Source organism: Harmonia axyridis, chromosome 2 (assembly GCF_914767665.1).
Source record: "Harmonia axyridis chromosome 2, icHarAxyr1.1, whole genome shotgun sequence".
Taxonomy (NCBI): domain Eukaryota; kingdom Metazoa; phylum Arthropoda; class Insecta; order Coleoptera; family Coccinellidae; genus Harmonia; species Harmonia axyridis.
Genome location: NC_059502.1, coordinates 37277877 through 37299425, shown reverse-complemented (window position 1 = coordinate 37299425; position 21549 = coordinate 37277877). Strand labels below are relative to the sequence as shown.

At 35.5% G+C, this 21549-nt stretch overlaps 1 protein-coding gene across 3 annotated transcripts in view; it reads left to right on the top strand.

Annotated features, from left to right (window-relative positions):
* LOC123672345 (glutamate receptor ionotropic, kainate 2) overlaps positions 1-21549 on the top strand; it is a 730109-nt gene that overhangs the window by 242716 nt on the left and 465844 nt on the right. The window lies entirely within an intron of this gene.

Below are 21549 nucleotides of genomic sequence, written 5' to 3'. Positions count from 1 at the left end.
GTGCCAGTGTAATGGACTATTACTGGGTGTTTGAGAAAATGCTTAATAGTGATGGTTCGCTATGTTATAGAGCAAGACTTGTAGCTCTGGGTTTTACTCAGAAGTAAATTAAACAGTGCAATTTATGTCCTATATAGTAAATAAAATTTTGATAGATATAAGTTTCGAAAGATCAACAATTGAGCATAGTATTTACATAAATCAAAAATAACTTACTTACTTTCGTCCCATTGTACGTGGATGACTTTTTTGTTCCAACTAATGTTAATTCTGAATGAATTTTTTGATAAAAAATTTTAATGAAAATTTTATGATCAAACAATTAGGGAAAGCTGAAAAATGTTTAGGAATGAATATTACAAGAAATAATGGAAAAGGTAGTAAAAATATCGATTATATTTTTCAAAAATGTATTGCAATAATTCAGCATGTCTGATTGTGAAACATGTGAAAACTCCTTTGAAAACTAAACTGAATTTTGATTCAACAAAATAGAGTTGTAATGATGAACCATATAAGAAATTAATAGGTTTATTAACATCTTTACCAGTATTAACTTGTCCTGATAAAGCATACTGTGTTAATTTCATGAGTCAATTCAATAATTATCTCAATGTTGAACAATGAAAAAGTGCAAAACTCATTTCAAGATACAAAGATCATTGTTCAATTTTTACTTCAGTCAATAGGACTTGAGTTCAGTATTTGAAATGACTGCCTCGGTACTAAAATTGTATCGGCCAATACTATTGACCCATATTAGTGAGTTCGATAACTACACTGACTTGATTTTTTCAAATGTTAATTTTGGATCTGAATCAATGAATAATTTAATTTTCACCAAAATGAAAAGCAATGAATAAATTAGTAGGATAGCATTTTTGAACTGGCCATAGAGCACCAATTCCTAAAACGATTAAAAGATTGGAAACTTTAGTGAACAAATCGGAATCTACATTTTTATATAAGTTTGATCATTCATTCAGGACATGCAAATTTTCAATAAATAGTTGCTTTTTAAAGTATTTTATACCTTCATTGAATTGCTGAAAAATTTATACCAATTTCGAAAGTAACTGCCATGTTAAAATTCTTCATATACCGAATGATCCTTTAAAATTTATTTTTGTCGTAACATTTTGACTAGTATTTCAACTGATTTTTTATATGTATATCCTCGCCATCGATGAATAATTTGATTGTTTCACAGAAAATGGAGAACATATATTCATTCGAAGAAAATCTAATCGCTAAACTTCAACTGAAGGAAGACCATTGAATATATTCCATACATCATTTAAATCAACATCTTCAAAGTACTATTTAAAAGACTTATAATGGAATTCAGAAGAATATGTCTTTCTCAAATTTAGTCATATATGATATGATGCTCAAGTCCAGTTAATTAATTCACATCTTAAGTGAATTTTATTTTTAGAAATATTCATTATAGCTATAATAAATAAACTAAAAAGATACAGAATGAATAGACTTGCCTTTCAAATAACCATGGCCTATGTTACCTCATAAGCAATTGTAATATCACATCTTGGTGGAACCTTTTTGGGAAATCAGGTTATAAGTTTGGGAGTCTCTAATTTGCAAGGATTATTAATACATATTTCAGTTGAGCGGCAAATAATAAAACAGGGTATATATAGTTGAAATTATTCGTATGAAAGATTTCACAACGGTTTGACTGATTCATTATAAATTCAATAGCTCAAATTCTTCAAAAACGAATTGGTCACTTATATTTTTGCACTCTTCTGTCATAAAAGTGTATATTTCAGATATTCAGAAAACACATGGAAATTTTTGAATGTCATATGACTAACTTGGCTCTTTTTTCCAGTAATGAAGCCAATTGTGAATTATCTATAAGGAGTTTTTCTATCTGTTTAATACTGTTTCATAGTAGCCCAACCTTTAGTCCAATCCAAGACTGAATTGATGAATGAAGCTTCTGTTCTCTTTTGTAGTTCCATCTGTTGTCGCAATAGATTTAAATTCTCACGAATGAGAAGGTAGTTTTGAAGTTTGTGGAGAATAAACGAAAAATTCCTGAAATTAAGTAACATTCATCCAATTGAATCAATAATACAAACCACCCTTCAAACGAACCTGAACTGAGGAAAATGCATTCGATGATGTCAATGTTCATTTCCAAATTTTGACAAATATCTATCGAACTCTTGATTCGCCGAAGACTTTGCATTTTATCTGTCGGCAATTATTTAAATATTAAATAACAATTTTGGAAACTGCAAACTTTCTCAAAAACTTTCACACGTATATCGAAATAGGAATCTTTATTATTATATTATAACATGACACTGTCAGTCGAATTGTCCACAGATACCACAGGAATATGGGAATTGAAATGTCAAAATAATCCGAAACACCCCGTATACTCGAAAACTGCGAGGAGAATCGAAGGTTTGGGAATTTTCCCGGGATCTCGGGACGATTTCTAGGTCGCCGAAATGTCACGAACGATTTTATATAGTATGAATGCATTCTACTAAGAAACGACATCCAGCAATGCTATTCAACTTAATCCCCCGAGTAGAGAAAAACACAATAACATGATTTACATCCAATAATCATATAAGAAAATAAATATTCTAAGATTAAAGAAAAATTATCAAGAAAAAGAGTTTAACAAAGAGGGAAACATGAAAAAGAAGGAAACGGCTTCTCGGGTCACTTAGTTACGAATATAAAACGATGACGATGAATAGATCTATGGGCATAGTTTATTGAGAAGACAGAAACAGTCTCTTGATGGCAAGTTTAAATTTATATATGTATAACATCATTTGTAAATAGATGGGGGAAAAAATGTATCGTTCTTGGCAGTAGATACTCACATCGAGAAAAAACCTGATATTTCTGTAACAATGAATCCAACCCAGTTGGGATTCTGTATGTGTATTATAAAATGACAATTACAAGCTTTGTGCAAAAATTGGTATTGAAAGCGTTTCAGAAACATCAAAATTTCATTAGGAATATAAAAAATACCTAATTTTTTCGGTACTATAGATCAGGCACATCTAATTTTTTTTGTATATTATGTAAAATAATAACTCCATAATAATGCCGTATTTCAAGGGGAACATGTCTTCAGAACCCACAGCGAGATAAACTAACGGACAATAATGATACCATAATAAATCACATCCCAAATACAATGTGGAAAAGATAAATGTAATGAACTCATTATCTTGATTACTTTACATATTCATGGAAAATCCCGAAACTCGTTAAATTCAATTTTAAAATTGTCATTCTTCTTCGTAAAAATTCGTATCCTACACTGATCACCTCCAAAGGACATATACAACCTCTAATTTTTCGAATAATAAATATGCGCTTGTTATCATGGAGTGAAAATTCTCTTCATTCACTACTCAGAAATGTTATCATTTTCTTTGCAAAAATCAAATTCAAAACACCAGGCAGCTGCCTATTGGAAACATTGTCATCGGTTGATTTTTCTGAATTTTTCATATGTTACAGGATATGACCCCCCCTATAAGAAATTCTATAGATTCAACTCACTCATAAATTTAGTTTTTGAGATACAGTGATACAAAGAGATAATTCCACCATTTCTTTCGAATAACCAGAACCTCGAGTCATTGCATCCGACAAGATATAGGAAGGTTAACACAATTTGAAGAAGGTTCTCCATCGAGAAAACTACAAAAAATAAAGAATGCGATTATGAATCGCCATAGACGACATGCAAACTACGACGCCAACAATAAAAGTGTTCAAAAAACTCTAGATACACTAAAACAAAAATTGAGTGTATACTCTGAACGACTGAGAAGATACAACGAGAGCTATAAACGAAAACATGACAATATGATCATTGAAATTTCCGAAAAGAAATTTTATAGAATGCTGATTGAACAAACGTCAACAAAATTAGGGAGACCTCCAAGCGCCGAAGATATGGAGAGTTTTTGGACTGATCAACTATCAACACCAACTCCTATTAACTCCCATGCGCTTTGGATAAGAAGAGATGAGAAATCATGTGAGACCATAGAAAGTATGCCACATAGTGTAATAACGTCTGAAGAACTACAGGAAATATTGAAGAACTCTCACAATTGGAAATCTCCAGGCCCAGATGGAATTCACAACTTCTGGTTGAAGGAATTTTGATGTCTGCACGGCAGTCTAGTCGAAAACATAAATAACATTATACATAATCCAAGAGAAATTCCAACATTTTAATCAACAGGTATCACTTAACCAATACCGAAGGATTTTCAAAACACTGCCGATCCACCAAAATACAGACCTAGAACATGCCTACCAACAATATACAAAATCATCACATCATGTTTAGCCTATCGTATCAACTAACATTACGAGAAAAATGAAATAATTACTACACAGCAGAAAGGATGTTCCAAAAATGCACAAGTGTCGAAGGAACAGCTAGTAATAGATTCCATCATATGCAACCAAGCCTTCAAGAAACATAGAAACCTTTTCATGACTTATTCTGATTATAAGAAGGCTTTCGACTCACTTCCACATGGGTGGCTGACGAAAATTTTGGAAATATACAAGGTCGAGTCCCTTATGGTTCTGCTTGGCGCTGAACCCACTCTCTAAACAGCTGAACGCTACTGAAAAAAGTTTCAACATTAGAGGAAATAATAATACCACCACTTTCAATCATTTGCTGAACATGAATAATTTGAAACTGATAACAGGCAATAAGAACAACCTAGAAATTATGGTCAGACTGGTGGAACATTTTTCGAGAGATGTACGTATGGAATTCGGATTGGACAAATGTCGTACTCTCAGCGTAGAGCGAGGAAAAGTTCAAGATGAAATGGATAGCAAATAGAAGCAATAAAGTCGGATGATCTTTTAAAATACCTTGGAATGATACAGAGCTGACGAATCAACAACCAAAGAATGAAGCAAGACTTAATGACTGAGTTCATTAGGAGAACCAAAAAAATCTTAAAAACAAACCTCAACAGCAGGAACATGACGAGAGCCATCAACACATATGCATGTTTAATTCTAAAATACTCATTCGGTATAGTTCCATGGAGCAAAACAGACATCGAAACCTTGCAACGTAAAATGAGAACTTTAATGACGAAAGCAAACAAGCACCATCCGAAAAGCAGTATTGGGAGGACAACTCTGCCGTGAAATAAAGGAGGCAGGGGTCTAACGGACATCTTGGAAATTGCTAGTGGGCAGATAGAAAGCCTACGGGAATACTTCAGAGATCAAGCAAGTACATGAAAGTTCTACAAAATACTGTGTGAAGCAGACGAATCAACACTTTCACAACTTCACAAATAGCAATTTTCATACAAACACCAGACAAAACAAGAAAAACTGCAGAGATGGGGAGAAAAGCCCCTGCATGAAAAACATTTCAACGAGGTGAACCAGGATCATGTCAATACTGAAGCGTCGAACTATTGGCTCACATCAGGTGCAATGAACCCAGAAACGGAAGGTTTTCTTTTAGCCCTTCAAGATCGAGTGATCTCAACTAGAAATTACTGCAGGCATATCATAAAGGATCGAAATATTACTGACGATCGATGCCGATATGGGTGTCCAACAAATGAGACGATCCAATATATCACGGGAGGATATTTGCAGAAAATGAATATAAAGAGTGACACGATGCAGTAGCAAAGATACTAAACCAGGAATTGGCAACCATATGGAAACTAATTCATTCTGAAACAATGCCATATTAGAAGTACCGAGCGGAGACCATCCTGGAAAACGAACGCTATAAGCTGTAATGGGATCGTACAGTTTTGACTGATAAATCTCACAACAGACCAGATATATTAGTAGTCTATTAACATAAAAGGCAGTATTACCTATCGACGTAGCAATACCAAATAACAACAAACTGCGTCAAAAGGAGGTCGAAAAAATTTCAAAATATAGGGTCCTCGATTTTCAGATAAAGCGTCAGTGGGGAATGATATCAACGAAAACTATTCCAATTATCATCTCAACAACAACATTCGATTTTAACATCGACATCTTGTTTTGGTTAGCCTAATACCTTGAAAGCCTGCTTTGAAATGAAAGACTTCATTGATCCACTATCTATCAAAGTCCTTCTGACTCTAAAATTCCCTTGACTGTCACAAACCTCATTTAATGTTGCTGCCAATCAAACAATATTATCTACTCTCATCACAACCCAGTTGCAGGAATAATAGTAATAGAAAATCCAACGGAGACATGTTTCGAAGGAATAATCCTTCATCTTCAGCCAGAAAAAAGGTCTACAGAAAAGAGAAATGTCAGTATTGTGATTAGCAGTAAAATTTTTAACCTACCATATGTGGTGGAAAAAATAACTAAGAATATTAAGAAACTAGTAAACCAAGAGGAATTTAACCGCAAAACTTTGCGGGTCCCCTAATGTTAGGGGTTGTGGTTAGATCGGGTGAGAATAACATTTTGTTCATATAGTATTAATTAATAAAATTGTAACCATGTAGGTGTTGTTTTTGAAAGGGCTATGACAAGGAAGTGACGCTTGACATGACATGAAATTTGAGGTTCACATCTGTCATCCACCGAGTGAGACGTCACGAGTCAAGGCGACAAGTTACTGTCCCATGGACCTATGTTAAAGAGCAATAATCAATCGTACAACATCACTGACCGTTAACTTGGGAATTTTTAAAAAAGTTGAACCAGAAAAACGGTAATGTGTAACCATGGTTGTTGAGCTAGTAACAGTAACTCTGTCGCCTTGACTCGTGACGTCTCACTCGGTGGATGACAGATGTCAACCTCAAACTTCATGTCATGTCAAGCGTCACTTCCTTGTCATAGCCCTTTCAAAAACAACACGTGCATGGTCACAATTTTATTAATTAATACTATATGAACAAAATGTTATTTTCACCCGATCTAACCACAACCCCTAACATTAGGGGACCCGCAAAGTTTTGCGGTTGAATTCCTCTTGGTTTTCTAGTTTTTAATATTCACATATATTCTTAGTTATTTTTTCCAACACATATGGTAGGTTAAAAATTTTACTGTTAATCACAATACTGACATTTTTCTTTTCTGCAGACCTTTTTTCTGGCTGAAGATGAAGGATTATTCCTTCGAAACATGTCCCTTTTGATGTAAGTCTTCTGACTATATCCCCTACTGTGGTAGGTCTGCGGACTATATCCCATAATGTGCTGATGTGTGTCCTCCGACTACACCCACGTTATCAATAAAGTTTGTATTCGATGGAGTTCGACTGAAAGTTTTTTCACCTACCCAATAAGTAATAGAAGATTCGTCTTTGAAATTTGAAGATTTAGAAACATTATTGCCTTGTGAACTATCCGATCCAAGATGCAAAAAAATTTCAATTTGCATTCCCGACCTGTATTTAGAGATATCCAACCGCACAAATTTCGAAAGGAACATAAACAATTATAGCTAAGTTTGGGATTTTTACAGAAAGTATGACGTTCTTTAGGAGATTTCTCCAAAGAATTTGGACATGCGGAAATCTTATCTGCTTCTTTACATAAACAGCAGAGAATCTCTCCATTTTTTTTCACATTTGAAAAATTAGAATTGACTTTCTTGTTTTGCGGTGTGATTTTTCAGCAATTAATATCTTATTGTCCGGTGAAGTCGAAGATTTCACTGATTCTATGACACAACAATATTTATTCAAGAATTCAATAATATAATTTTGAAACTGAAATCATATTACTTTCTAAGCTATCAATTCCCATTTTTTTCGCTTCAATAGCTACAGCCTTCAGTCTCCATTTCAACATCACAAATGCCTCTTCAGAGCTTGGCATTTTTCAACCGCGAATCAGTAATGTTAAATGATGATACATACTAATGCTTTGAAGTTACTTCAAGTGATTCAACAATCAAAACCCTCCGGCCGTGAATGAAAAAAAAAATAATTCAAACGAAATTCTCGAAGTACCCAAAAATTTTGCGTATTTGTATGTACGGAGAGCCAGTTAAGACTATGCAGATAAATTAACAGATTTCCTTTTGATAAGAAATTGAGATATGGAATAACCTGGAGGCATTCTTCTTTGCGTTGTGATTTCAATACACAGTCTGTTGTGAAATTCAAGTTGAATTTTCTCCGAAACGTGAGGGCCGATTTTAAAAATAGGTTATATTTTTATCTACAAAATAATGGACTTCTTTTTGAAAATACCTATTTCATGGTAAAAATTTTTCTTTATGTTCATGTTTCATTACAACTTATGCTTTCGCAACTATTCTAATTCTTTTCAGAAGTGTTAACAGAATTACCTTAAAAACAATGTTTCACTCATCAAGTTCTTCAAGGTTACTGTCATCACGCCACAGGGTATATACTAATTGATTGCAACCAACACCAGATGTCCCCCCTATGAACCAAAATTAACTTTGTTTATCTTTTTTTCACTTAGAATGTGGGCCGAGATATTAGGGTTGGTAATTGACACCCTCTATAGTTTATTCTGGAATCTTTTTGTCGTTCTCTCTATGGAAGCTTAACGCCTGATTGAAAGAAGATTTTTAAAGGAAATTATTTCTTAATACCTCAAAGAAAATTGGGTAGTATTGATATCGTAATAGAGTATGATCGATGAAGGTTCTCTGTCAGACCCAGAAAAAAACATTTGAAGAACGTTCTGATATGAAAATAGTTAGTTACAGTTGGACTTAAACTTTCTTGTGGAAAGTTGCTTTCATGCTCCCACTTTCAACGAATGCTTTTCAAGATGCAGTGGTAACAAAACGAACATCAATCGAATCCGGATATAATAACAATAAATCGTTCATTATTCCTGAATGATTCGATCAAGAGTTGTACGGGAGAAGTTCAGTGATTCATTCCGAGCGGAATATTCCTGACAAACGATAGTTCATAAAAGTTTCATTCGAGGTCGTTCCGACTAAAGAAACCGTGACTGCAATAAATAGCATGGGAGACAACTCCCGAATGTTTTATTTCCCTCACAATTTGGATTTACCATTCAAATCACGCATGAGTTTTCCAAATTGTCCCCCATATTTTCTTGCCGTGAGTAATTGTTACGATGTTATGCATTCCATTATAGTTATATTACGTTTCCGCTTCGTTCTATAAGGAAAATATTGGAATAACTCGAACAAAGGAATAAAACTTCACGAGTTCTGCACAATCAGAAAGAATTTCCATATATTCAGTTTTCATTTCGTACAATGCATTTATGCTTTTATGATGTTTCACTAGTATTTGCGATTCGACCTATCAACTCTTTGATTGAGTTGAAAACCGATGATGGAACTACGGTGTCTACAATACATACCAGTGCACCAACTCACTATCAAAAAAGAATGATTCCTTAGATGATTTAAATCAACCTATCGCCAACAAATCACTCATGATATGTTACAGTTACAAAATGTGCGCCAACATTCCGGAAAAATCTTGTATTATTATATGCAAAGTTGTTAGCAAACATTTTGAGTATTTGCTAAAAGAACATTAATCTTTCAATCAGTAAATTTCCTACTTTAAGATCTTCAAAAGTGAGGAAAGGTTGCCCCCTCTTTCAAATCTTCCTAGTCCATACAAAAATTGTCATCTATATGATGTACTTTTCAAATTGAACTTATAATAATAATGTGATGAATAAATTTCAACAAATGATAAGAATAATTAGCGGTAGGAAATCTGTAGCGATTTACCTATCAGGTGAGTTGAATCTACTCCTGCCCACCGCAGATTCCAGGAACTGAAACCTGCCGAAGGGTCCCTGTCCAAGGTAAGCAGCTCAAGAATTCTACCACCGTAGCTCTGCGGATCGTAAAAAACGATCAAAGGCCGTCTTCCCCACGACACGGAGGAGCCAATGAATGATGGTGAAACCGAGAAGAAGGTAGAAGATATCTATTAGAGCAATTATCTATTACAATGAATAAATATTTCATAGAATTCGAGGGTACTGATCCTCTTAAACAACCAACTCTTATTAGACTGAAGACATCGAAAATACTCTCACATATTCTGCATATAATGAACAAAGAGATAATTCCACCATTACTTTCGAATGACCAGAACCTCGAGTCATTGCATCGTAATACCTACTGTGCAGCCTCTAAAATATCAACAGTGCTCGGCATGAAGCCAAAACCTAAAAGTGAGCAACCAGCACAGAAAAAACAATATAACAAACCACATTGGCAAAAAAGGCTGAAAGCAAAAGTACATAGCCTCCGACAAGATATAGGAAGGTACATATATATATATAGATTTGAAAAAGGTTCTCCATCGAGAAAACTACAAAAAATAGTGGGTGGAATTATGGATCGCCATAGACGACATGCAAACTACGACGCCAACAAGTGCTCAAAAACCTTTAGATACACTCAATCAAAAATTGAGTGTATACTCTGAACGACTGAGAAAATATAACGAGAGCTATAAACGAAAACATAACATGAGTCCTCCAAGCGCCGAAGATATGGAGAGTTTTTGGACTGATCAACTGTCAACACCAACTCCTTTAAACTCCCAAGCGTTTTGGATAAGAAGAGAGGAGGAATCATGTGAGACCATAGAAAGTATGACACATAGTGTAATAACGTCTGAAGAACTACAGGAAATATTGAAGAACACACACAGGCCCAGATGAAATTCAGCACTTCTGGTTGAAGATGTTTTGGTGTCTGCACGGCAGGCTAGTCGAAAACTTAAATAACATAATACATAATCCAAGAGAAATTCCAAAATTTTTATCAACAGGTATCACTTACCTAATACCGAAGGATTTTCAAAACACTATGGATCCACCAAAATACATGCCTACCAACAATATACAAAATCATCACATCATGTTTAGCCTATCGTATCTACAAACATTACGAGAAAAATGAAATAATTTCTACACAGCAGAAAGGATGTTCCAAGAATGCACAAGAATCGAAGAAACAGCTAGTAATAGATACCATCATATGCAACCAAGCCTTCAAGAAACAGAAACCTTTTCATGACTAATTTTGATTATAAGAAGGCTTTCGACTCACTTCCACATGGCTGGCTGACGAAAATTTTGGAAATAAACAAGATCGATCCAATTATAACAAATTTTCCGAAGCTTGCAATGGATAATTGGAAAATGAACATCGAGCTTCCCACGGCAAACAAAAAAACCAGGCTAATTCCAATTAAGAAGGGGATTTTCCAAGGAGACTCCTTGAGACCCTTATGGTTCTGCTTTGCGCTGAACCTACTTTCTGAACAGCTGAACGCTACTGAAAAGGGTTTCAACATTAGAGGAAATAATAATACTACCACTCTCAATCATTTGATGAAAATAAATGTTCTGAAACCTATAACAGGCGATAAGAACCATCTAGAAATTATGGTCAAACTAGTGGAACACTTTTCGAAAGATGTAGGTATGGAATTCGGATTGGACAAATGTCGTACTCTCAGCGTAGTGCGAGGAAAAATTCAAGATGAACCGATCACTCCCGCAAATGGACAAAGAGGAGCAATGAAGTCGGATGATCTTTATAAATACCTTGGAATAAAACAGAACCGACGAGTCAACCACTAAAGAATGAAGCAAGACAGCAGGAATATGACTAGAGCCATCAATACATATGCATGTTCAATTCTAACATACTCATTCAGTATAGTTCCATGAAGCAGAACGTACATTGAAAACTAGCAACGTATAATGAGAACGTTGATGACAAAAGCAAAGAAGCACCATCCGAAAAGCAGTATTGAGAGGATAACACTGCGGAGAAATAAAGGAGGCATAGGTCTAACGGACATCTTGGAAATTGCTGGTGGGCAGATAGAAAGCCTATGGGAATACTACGGGATCAAGCAAGTACATCAGAGTTCTGCAAAATACTTTGTGGAGCATACAACCACCAGACAAACCAAGAAAAACAGCAAAGATGAAGAGAAAAGCCCCTGCATGGAAGACATTTCAACGAGGTGAACCAGGATCATGTCGACAATGAAGCGTCGAACTATTGGCTCACATCAGGTACAATGTACCATCAGGTACAATGTACCTAGAATCGAAAGGTTTACTTTTGGCCGTCCAAGATCAAGTTATCTCAACGAAGAATTACTTACTGCAGCCATATCAAAAAGGATCGAAATATTACTCACGATCGATGCCGATATGGGTGTCCAACAAATGAGACAATCCAACATATCACGGGAGGATCTCAAATTTTTGCAGGAAATGAATATACAGAGAGACCCGATGCAGTAGCAAAGATACTACATCAGGAATTGGCAACCATATTGAAACAATTCATTCTGAAAAAATGCCATAAGCCCCTCACAACAGACCAGATACATTACTTGCCGATAAACATAAAAAGAAAACATTACTCATCGACGTAGCAATACCAAATAACAACAACCTGCGTCAAAAGGAGGTCGAAAAAATTTCAAAACATAGGGACCTCGAATTTCAGATAATGCGTCAGTGGGGAATGATATCAACGAAAACTATTCCAACTATCATCTCAACAACAGGAATAGTGCCTAAAAATCTCAAGAGGAATATCAAGCAAATGGGACTTAGTGAGTATTTTTGTAATATAATGCAAAAAGCTGTTCTTTTAGGTACTCCAAGGATGGTGAGAAAATTCCTAGGAGGCGATGGACAGGTCCAAGGATCAGCGAGATCGCGTGTAAGAGGACCTGAAGTTCGACTAGAACCAGAAGGACCACGAGGACCGGACACGCCCGAGCTCTACCCTTCTGATATTTTAAATATCTGAGATTGAGTGAATGTTGCTTTTAGTGGGGAGTGAGAAACGGACGGCGAGGAGATTTTTCTACGCGTAAAGGGAAAAGTCAGGATTGTTATTACTCTCACATGAATAAAATGTTACATACTTACAAGTTGCTCAAGAACTTTATTTATTGTGAATATTTACTGTCTCAGATCAAATTGAATGCCAATTATGTAGTTTTAAGGCATATCCCTTGGTGAAACATTCTCTCAATATTAATAAAAGTAAACAAATAAAAACACTGTACAATACGCTTCACAATTCAGAATTGTAGAATGACATTTGTGCAGTTATTTAAGGTTAGGTTAGGTTAGGTAATGATTAGGTTAGGTTAGGTTATGATTAGGTTAGGTATTTTTAACAGTAAACGTGCTTAAAAATCACCATTTTCGAAACGTTTCTTCAAAAAAGGGATCATCCCGAAAAAACTGCTGGTACAATGAGGAAAATCAGAGAAGAGATTTGAAGACTGAATAATACTGAATTGTAAATTGAACAAAATGAGATTAATGCAGAAAAACTGGATGTGCCACCATTCATAAAGGTAAAGTTACTATTGAATGATATTTTAGAAGTTTCTGGAATTTATGATTCAGATTCTAATGTTTCGTTGATTAATGCAAAATTATTGAAGAAACAGCCGAAAAAATTCACTAGTAATATTCAGATAGTTAACTTGAAAACTATTAATGGTAATGGGAAAACCAGAGGTATAGTAACCCTTAAAATTTATAATATAGAAAAAATTATGGATATTTTTGTAGTAGACAATGAGGATATTATCATAAGTATGATTTTTTGATTTGGATTGCATAAAAAATTTCAAATTAGTACAAAATGAAAATAAAAATATCACACGATTTGATTTAGAACAAAATAATACGAGTTCCAATAGAGAGCATGATGAAAGGAATAACCTCCTTATAAATGATTCTCTGAATTCAACATATTTAGAAATTCCTGATGTACTGGGTGAAAAGAAAGAAAAAAATTATTTTTTATATTCTAATGAACAAGATATAGAAAATATATGAGATCATTCACTTTTTCACTTGAGTAGATTTAGACATGGAAGTGTTCAAGTCGGCTTCAGAAATGAAGCTCGAGGCTGAAAAAACCTATGAACGCTTAGGTGCATCAAGATGGTGATCCACTCCCAGAATTTTGGTATCAAATTGTTTTGGGTATTTTGTGCCCATTTTGTGCCAATTTTTGCCGTATAAAAAAAATTTGTGCCCATTCGGTTTTCGAGATATTTCTAGTTTTTCCCATGAGTCACCAAATTGACGCTGTGACTCATACATGAAAAACTTCAAATTTTTTTATTTGGGTATTTTGTGCCCATTTTGTGCCAATTTTTGCCGTATAAAAAAAATTTTGTGCCCATTCGGTTTTCGAGATATTTCGAGTTTTTCCCGTGAGTCACCAATTTGACGCTGTGACTCATACATGGAAATTTTCAATTTTTTTTATTTGGGTATTTTGTGCCCATTTTCTGCCAATTTTTGCCGTATAAAAAAAATTTTGTGCTCATTCAGTTTTCGAGATATTTTGAGTTTTCCCTGTCAGTCACTCACTTGTCGAACAGAAATTTTCTTATTTAGATAAATTGTGCTCATTTTGTGGAGTATGTTATGGATTTTGTTCCCCTACAGTTTTCGAAATATTTGTACTTATTACAGTGCGATGGATAAATGTAGCACACTTCATCGACGAGCATTGTATTATAAAATTATTCTCCGGACCCTTTTTCGAAGACCATGTAAGGTCAGGCACTTGACATTAGACTTGGTGGCGACTAATGAAGTGCGAAATTTATTGGTTCCCTATTTGTCCTATTTGTCAAATCTGGATGATGGAAATCTTTTTGTACAAGTCGATGCTTAGGTGCAGTCTCGACCTCAGGCGATAAGAATTTAAGGTATAGGGTGTAAAATATTAGTTTTATCGAAGTTTGTTGAGTGGTCTCCTTATAGGAACATTCGATCCGTGGGAAGAGAAAAACTTGGCAATTACGGAAAAAATCCAAGACGTTCTTTTTGAAGGTACGCCCATCGGGGGCGAGAAATAAGTAACCTTAGGCCAAATCATAGAAAAATTAATCAGTTAGCGACGAGTTAGTTTCGGGAAACAGTTAGTCCCGGGGAGTTCAGGGAACTCAAGAATCGGTTCGGGAATTGGTCGCGGAAATTAGGAAGTTTAGAGTTAAAGGTAGATCGTGGAAACCTTATTTAGTAGAAGTAAGTCGATATAAATATTTTTGGAGATAAGTAAGTTTGAAACGCAGTTGATAGTTTGAAAAATTCAAAAATAATATCTATATATTTTTTTGGTTCTGTCACGGGTCGATAATAGATTCATTAGATTTAAAGATTAGTCAATAACGGTATCGTTTCGCCAAAGTTCCGTGAAGTTTGAGATACATTTCGCGATAGTGGATTGTGAGAATACATTTGAAAGATTATCCATCTAAGGAATTAACAGGTAGCAAGTTGAGAAATTCAACATTTTAATTTTTTTTTTGTTTGTTCTGAAATCTCCAGTAGTTTCGTGAAGTTTTAAAGGAATGAAAGAGTAAAGAGACCTGCCAGTTTGGGTCAAGTCCTTCTGAAGATTGATTTTTTTTCAATTTTTTTTTTTTTGTTTTTGTTAGTGAAATTATAAAAAAGCTTATGCCTTTCAGTTATCACTAAAGAAAAATTCAGTTTAACACTAAGTCCTATCCGTAGTGCGACAGGCCTTACCCACACCTTATCTCTTAATAAAGGAGAAAGAATTTAATTAACATCTTTATAACACTACCACCCCTTGATCAGAGGAAAGCCGCTCTTCCAATGATCACAAGAGGCGGTGGATTAGTACAGTGTGCTACATTTATCCATCGCACTGGAATAAGTACAAATATTTCGAAAACTGTAGGGAAACAAAATCCATACCTTACGTCACAAAATGAGCACAATTTATCTAAATAAGAAAATTTCCGCCCAACAAGTGAGTGACTGACAGGGAAAACTCAAAATATCTCGAAAACTGAATGGGCACAAAATTTTTTTTAAACGGCAAAAATTGGCACAAAATGGGCACAAAATACCCAAATAAAAAAAATTTGAAAATTTTCATGTATGAGTCACAGCGTCAAGTTGGTGACTCACGGGAAAAACTCGAAATATCTCGAAAACCAAATGGGCACAAATTTTTTTTTATACGTCAAAAATTGGCACAAAATGGGCACAAAATACCCAAATAAAAAAAATTGAAAATTTCCATGTATGAGTCACAGCATCACGTTGGTGACTCATGGGAAAAACTCGAAATATCTCGAACACCGAATGGGCACAAAATTTTTTTATAGGTAAAAAATTGGCACAAAATTGGTACAAAATACCCAAATAAAAATATTTGAAAATTTCCATCTATATGTCACAGCGTCAAGTTGGTGACTCAAGGGAAAAACTCAAAATATCTCGAAAACCGAATGGGCACAAAATTTTTTTTATACGGCAAAAATTGCCACAAAATGGGCACAAAATACCCAAAACAATTTGATACCAAAATTCTGGAGTGGATCACCAACTTGACGCACCTTGAACGCTTGACCTATTCGGCCAATTGGTATTGACAACAACTTTCTCAAACTCACTCCCTTTTATTAATACTTCAAATGAAGCATAACTTTCAGGGTATCTGGACTAGACTAATTCACATATTACTCCTGTAGGTTTTTACCTAAGAATGTTTGAAGTTCCTCAGCAGTTGTTGATGGTTTCAGGTTGGACAAATGAAATACCTTGTATTTTTCAATACCTTCCACCGAAGATGTATAGTTATTCAATTATATTTAAAATACTGAGAAAATTATAACCTGACCTCTCAGTGACCCTAAATCCTTCTTTTTCTTCTTCTTTACGAAAGTTAACAGCTTGTTACACCCATTTCAACCCCTTCTTCTTGTTCCTGCGATACGGAGCTCCAACTGTCTTTCCATCTTTTTGGAGGTTTTCCTGAAGGTCACTTTGGTGCAGGTTTTCCATTAATTGCAACCTTCGCCAGTCTGTCATCCCCCATCCGCGATACATGCTCGTTCCAGTATCTTCTTTTTGATCGCATTCACCTCACTACATTTCCAGTGTGGCATTCCTCCCTGATATCACTACTTCTCCTCTGATCTCTAAGCGTATTTCCAGTAATTGACCTGAGTACTTTCAACTCATTCGTGCGTGCCATCCTTTTCGTTTCAGCCATGTCAGCTCGTGTTTTCGCCGTGTATGTCATTACAGGTCTTACGCATACCTTGTAAATTTTGACTTTGCTGATGGTTGTCATATGTTTATTTGTCCAGATGGTGTTTCTTAATGCACTTACAATTCTAGCCGCTTTATTCACCTGATATCTTACACTTTCTTATAAGTTTTAAGTCATATTTGGTGAGATCATTGTACCCTGATTCGAAAAGCTGTTCTATAATTTTGTTATTGAGCTCTAACTTACATCGGCGCGGTTCTCTGGCAATCTCCATAGTTTTTGTTTTAGTGGTTGATATTTCCATGCTTAGCTTGTGAGCCTAACTGTTGAAAGCCTGGAAAAACCACTGCAGACCACCTTCACTATCCGCAAACAGCACTGCATCATCTACATAGCACAGAACTGACACTTTCCCCTTGTCTTTTTCCCATTTCGATTTCTATTTTGTCGGTTGTATTCGTTTCCGACATGATTGGGGTTACATTGCCTGTGTTCAGTTCAGTTCTACAATGTTTCGGTCTATTTCTCTGTGCTTCAGTTCATCCTCAACATCCATCAGAAGTATTTCATCGAAAGCTTTAATCATATCTATAAAGCACTCGATGGCCTTCTCTATTACCTGCCTAATGATAAACACTGCATCGACTGTTGAACGATTTTTCTGAGAGCACTGTTGTTCTTCGCTTAATGTGGTATGACGCAAGATATGCTGACCTATTATTCGAATGAATAATTTCATTGAGGTGCTCAAAAGGGAGATTTCCTGGTAGTGTGCCGAAACCGGTGTTTTTCCTTTCTCGAATAGAGGTATCAAAATGGTCTTTTTCCATTCATCTGGTGTTTTTGCGTTCTCCAATATTTTATGGTATAGTCTGGCTAGCTGTTCTGTCATACTTTCTCCTCCTATCTTGTTTTATTTAAATAATTCATTGGGTAAGTTGTCTGGGCCGCGAGCTTGGCCATTTTGAAGATGTTGCATGGCGCTCCTCACTTCATCCACTGCAATTTGCTCAACTGCATCGACGTCCATTGCCTCTTCTCGCCTGTGTCTATGTCGCCTTTCGGGTTGCTGATTTTCGTTTTGCGAGTGAAACTTTTTCACTTATCAACTAAGATATTACTGATTCGAACTGTATCGTTCACTTCTTTTTTAGCAGCCCTGAGCATTTTCCATATGCGCCCATGGGTCCCGTATGAGTCACCTTTCATATCCTTACTGGATTTTTCCCAGTGCCCCTTTTATATTTCTCGTATTCTGTTTTTCACACTTTTTCTGGTTTCTGTATATCTTAGGTAGTTCCTAGGTGTTTTGTTAGCTCTATATATTAAATGAGCTTCTTTATTTCTAGGGCTAGTGACTTGACCTCTGGAGTAAACCAAGACTTCTCTCTAAATTGACGAGGGGTCGATTAACAGTTCGTCCACCTAGTGCTTCGTCGGCTGCTTTGAGTATGTTTCCCTGCAATATGTTTGTTGTTCTCCAATTGGTGCTTCCTCTACTTTCATTGCTAGGCGTCTTCTATTTAGGTTAAGAGTACTCTGTGTATTCAATGAATCTGTGTTGAACTTTGATGTTGATTCACAAGGTTCTTTTTCCTTCACTGGTCTTATACCGGTAATTTTTCCAAGAATTGGATTGTGATCTGACCCTATGTTTGCTGATGTAAGCGACCTAACATATAGTTTCTGCTCTTGCTTGATGGCTCTATTTGTTAGTATGTAGTCGATAGTGGACGCTATCTCTCGACTTCCCCGGAAGGTTATCTTATGTTGAGGTTTGTGTTGGAAATACGTTTTATTGATCCTCAACTCGTTTCGGGTACCAAATCCAATAAGCAATTCTCCACGTTCATTAATGTGTTCTTAATTCAATGCGTTTTTAATTCTCGGAATTACCATACTTCCCACTCTGCCATCCATATGGCAATAATTTGATCATGATAAGGCAGTTTGTCAACTGTTAGTTGTAGCTGTTCGTAAAAATCTTGTGCCTTGTGAACTGGCCTTCACGCATCTGGCGCATATATCGATATTATGTGCTGGGTATATTTCTCCGGTTTCAAAGTGATCTTTAAAATTGGATCATTCTTATAGTCGATGTCCTCAATGCTGTTCTGAAATTTCTGATTGATCAATATTTTCAATCTCGATGCTTTTCTTGTTTCTTTTGGTATTCCAGAGTAGATCAAGACGAAGTCTCCATACTGTTTCGTTCCTCTGCCTTTTTCTTCTGTTTCGGAGTCTATTTTGTTATTCTGATGTTCTAAAATAATTTCCTTTAAATCCATCCATATTAAATAAGGCAGATCAACCATGTTTTCCCATGTCAAAATGTCAGAATAATCTTCTTGAACCATAAGCTGCAATCTGTTCATAGCCGATCCGAGTGATTAGACATTTCATCAAAACATCAAAGCAGTTTTCCTTGTCGTTCCTGGTGGCTTCAGTCTTTGCTCGTAGTGAAAAAAATTCTTAATTTTCTCTTCAGTCACTTCTTTGCCAGCAATGCGGCTCACATAGATCCAACGTCTTCGAAGAATCCCTTGTATAGGACTATCATGATTAGAAACTTTGGTTCCAAGGCAAATTTTCCTAGCCGGTTTCACATGATTTGTCACCTTTTCTCGCCTGACCGTAGTCCACTCATCAGATTCTGGTTTGTTTTCTTTGAAAACAGTTATCTGTTCAAGTGAAGATTTAAGTCCTTCAGTCTTAAGTATTCAGCGATTGTACCTAATGGCTGTTTTGTTTTGACAATACCTTCGTTGTTGTTCCTTTCGACTTTGACGGCTCTGACATTTAACTTGGTGGGACATGCGTCGAATGCATAGATTTGTCAACCACAGATTTGACTGTTATTTTTTTATATGAATGTGCGAAACCTATCTCATCTTGTTCACTCTTTTTTGCTGATTTATTCACTTCTGATTTACCGGATTTATTTCTAGATTTAAAATCTTTTCATGGGGCAATCTATTGTTTTCAATCAGGATTGAATTCTTACATTGAGATTTCTGTAGAAGAGACTTCAGATATGCAAGTTCCATCTTCAGGATTTTAATCTCAGTTTTGAAAGAATCTTCCACAGATGGGAGTTTTTCATCCAATGTTTCATGCTGGTACTGGGTTGCTTTTCGGGTAGCAGGTCGATTTAAACGAGATGGATGGAATGATTCATCACATTTTATGCATTCCACATATTCCGTCACCTTTCTTTTACAATAATTACGCTCAGTTTCTAGATTATCCGTCTACGTTACGATCAACGCAGCGATCTTCACTAACAACTTCATTCGTCGACATCTTGCATACGAATGAACAATAATAACGAAATACGAAAGACAATAATAAGGATCAGGTGCAAAGTACGCTAAATACATTAATCACAATAAAGGTTGGTGTCCCATGGTATATAACAAACCAACAAATCAGAGAAGAATTGAAACTTGAAACTATTGAGGAAATAGTTAACAAACAAAGAAAGAAGACAATAGAGACGCTGAAAGAATTAAGAAAGATACTACAGATTAAAATAAGAGTAACAGATAAGGGAAATACTTTTTTCAAAGAACCGAATAGAAGAAAAAACTGACATGCAGTAGGGGAAAAAGTCTTCTATTTAGACAAAGTAGGAAATCGGAGAAATGAAAATAGAGGCCTGGGGAATATAATTCTTGTTCTTTTACAAAAAAAAAAGACTTGAGAGAGCGTAATTCCCTGCCACTGAATTGATGCTCCTGTCGAAAAGTGGGGGTCAAGTGCTGAGTCATTTGCGCCCACTGCAAGTGGCATGATCTGGAGACAGCTGAAGAATCAACCTTAGGTCATCCTAATCAAGCCGGACCCTATCCTATCAAAGAAGGTGAACCCGCTTGAAATCATATACGACTACCACAATTACCTCTTAATTGTATGAACCATGGAAATAACTCCTTGTTGATTGTAAATTGTAAAGATTTTTTTTTATTAGTTTTTAATACATACTTGATCTATTTTCTATGCTCGTCTGGTAAGTCATCAATGATTGATGGTTACCGCGTAACCAGCGCTTCATATGATTATTTTTGAAATTGTTTATGAGTGGATTCAATTTATTGTTACATGAAAAAAATTTAAAAAAGTGAAAAGTTTCCTGAGTTTGGTTGCATTAGTGGAAATTTGGCACTACGAACTCTTTCGGTTCAAAATTGACAACTCAGCTGTGAAGTGAGCGAATTTCGAATTCAAAAGAACGTTTTATTAACAATTGCATTTCCTACTCGTTTGGTCTCATAACATTTTCTAATCAGTGCTGTCCTTTTTGACCTACAGGCGTTAGAAGTTAAGGGTTGTCAACTTTTAAGCTGAATTTGTAAAAATCAACTTCAACGGAAAATTGCGGCTGAACATCTCAATCGATTTCAATGCTTGACCGACAATAGACGCTGAATTTAATGTACTTTGCGAGATATAAGCGAAATACTTAACAAAATGCTAACATTTCGC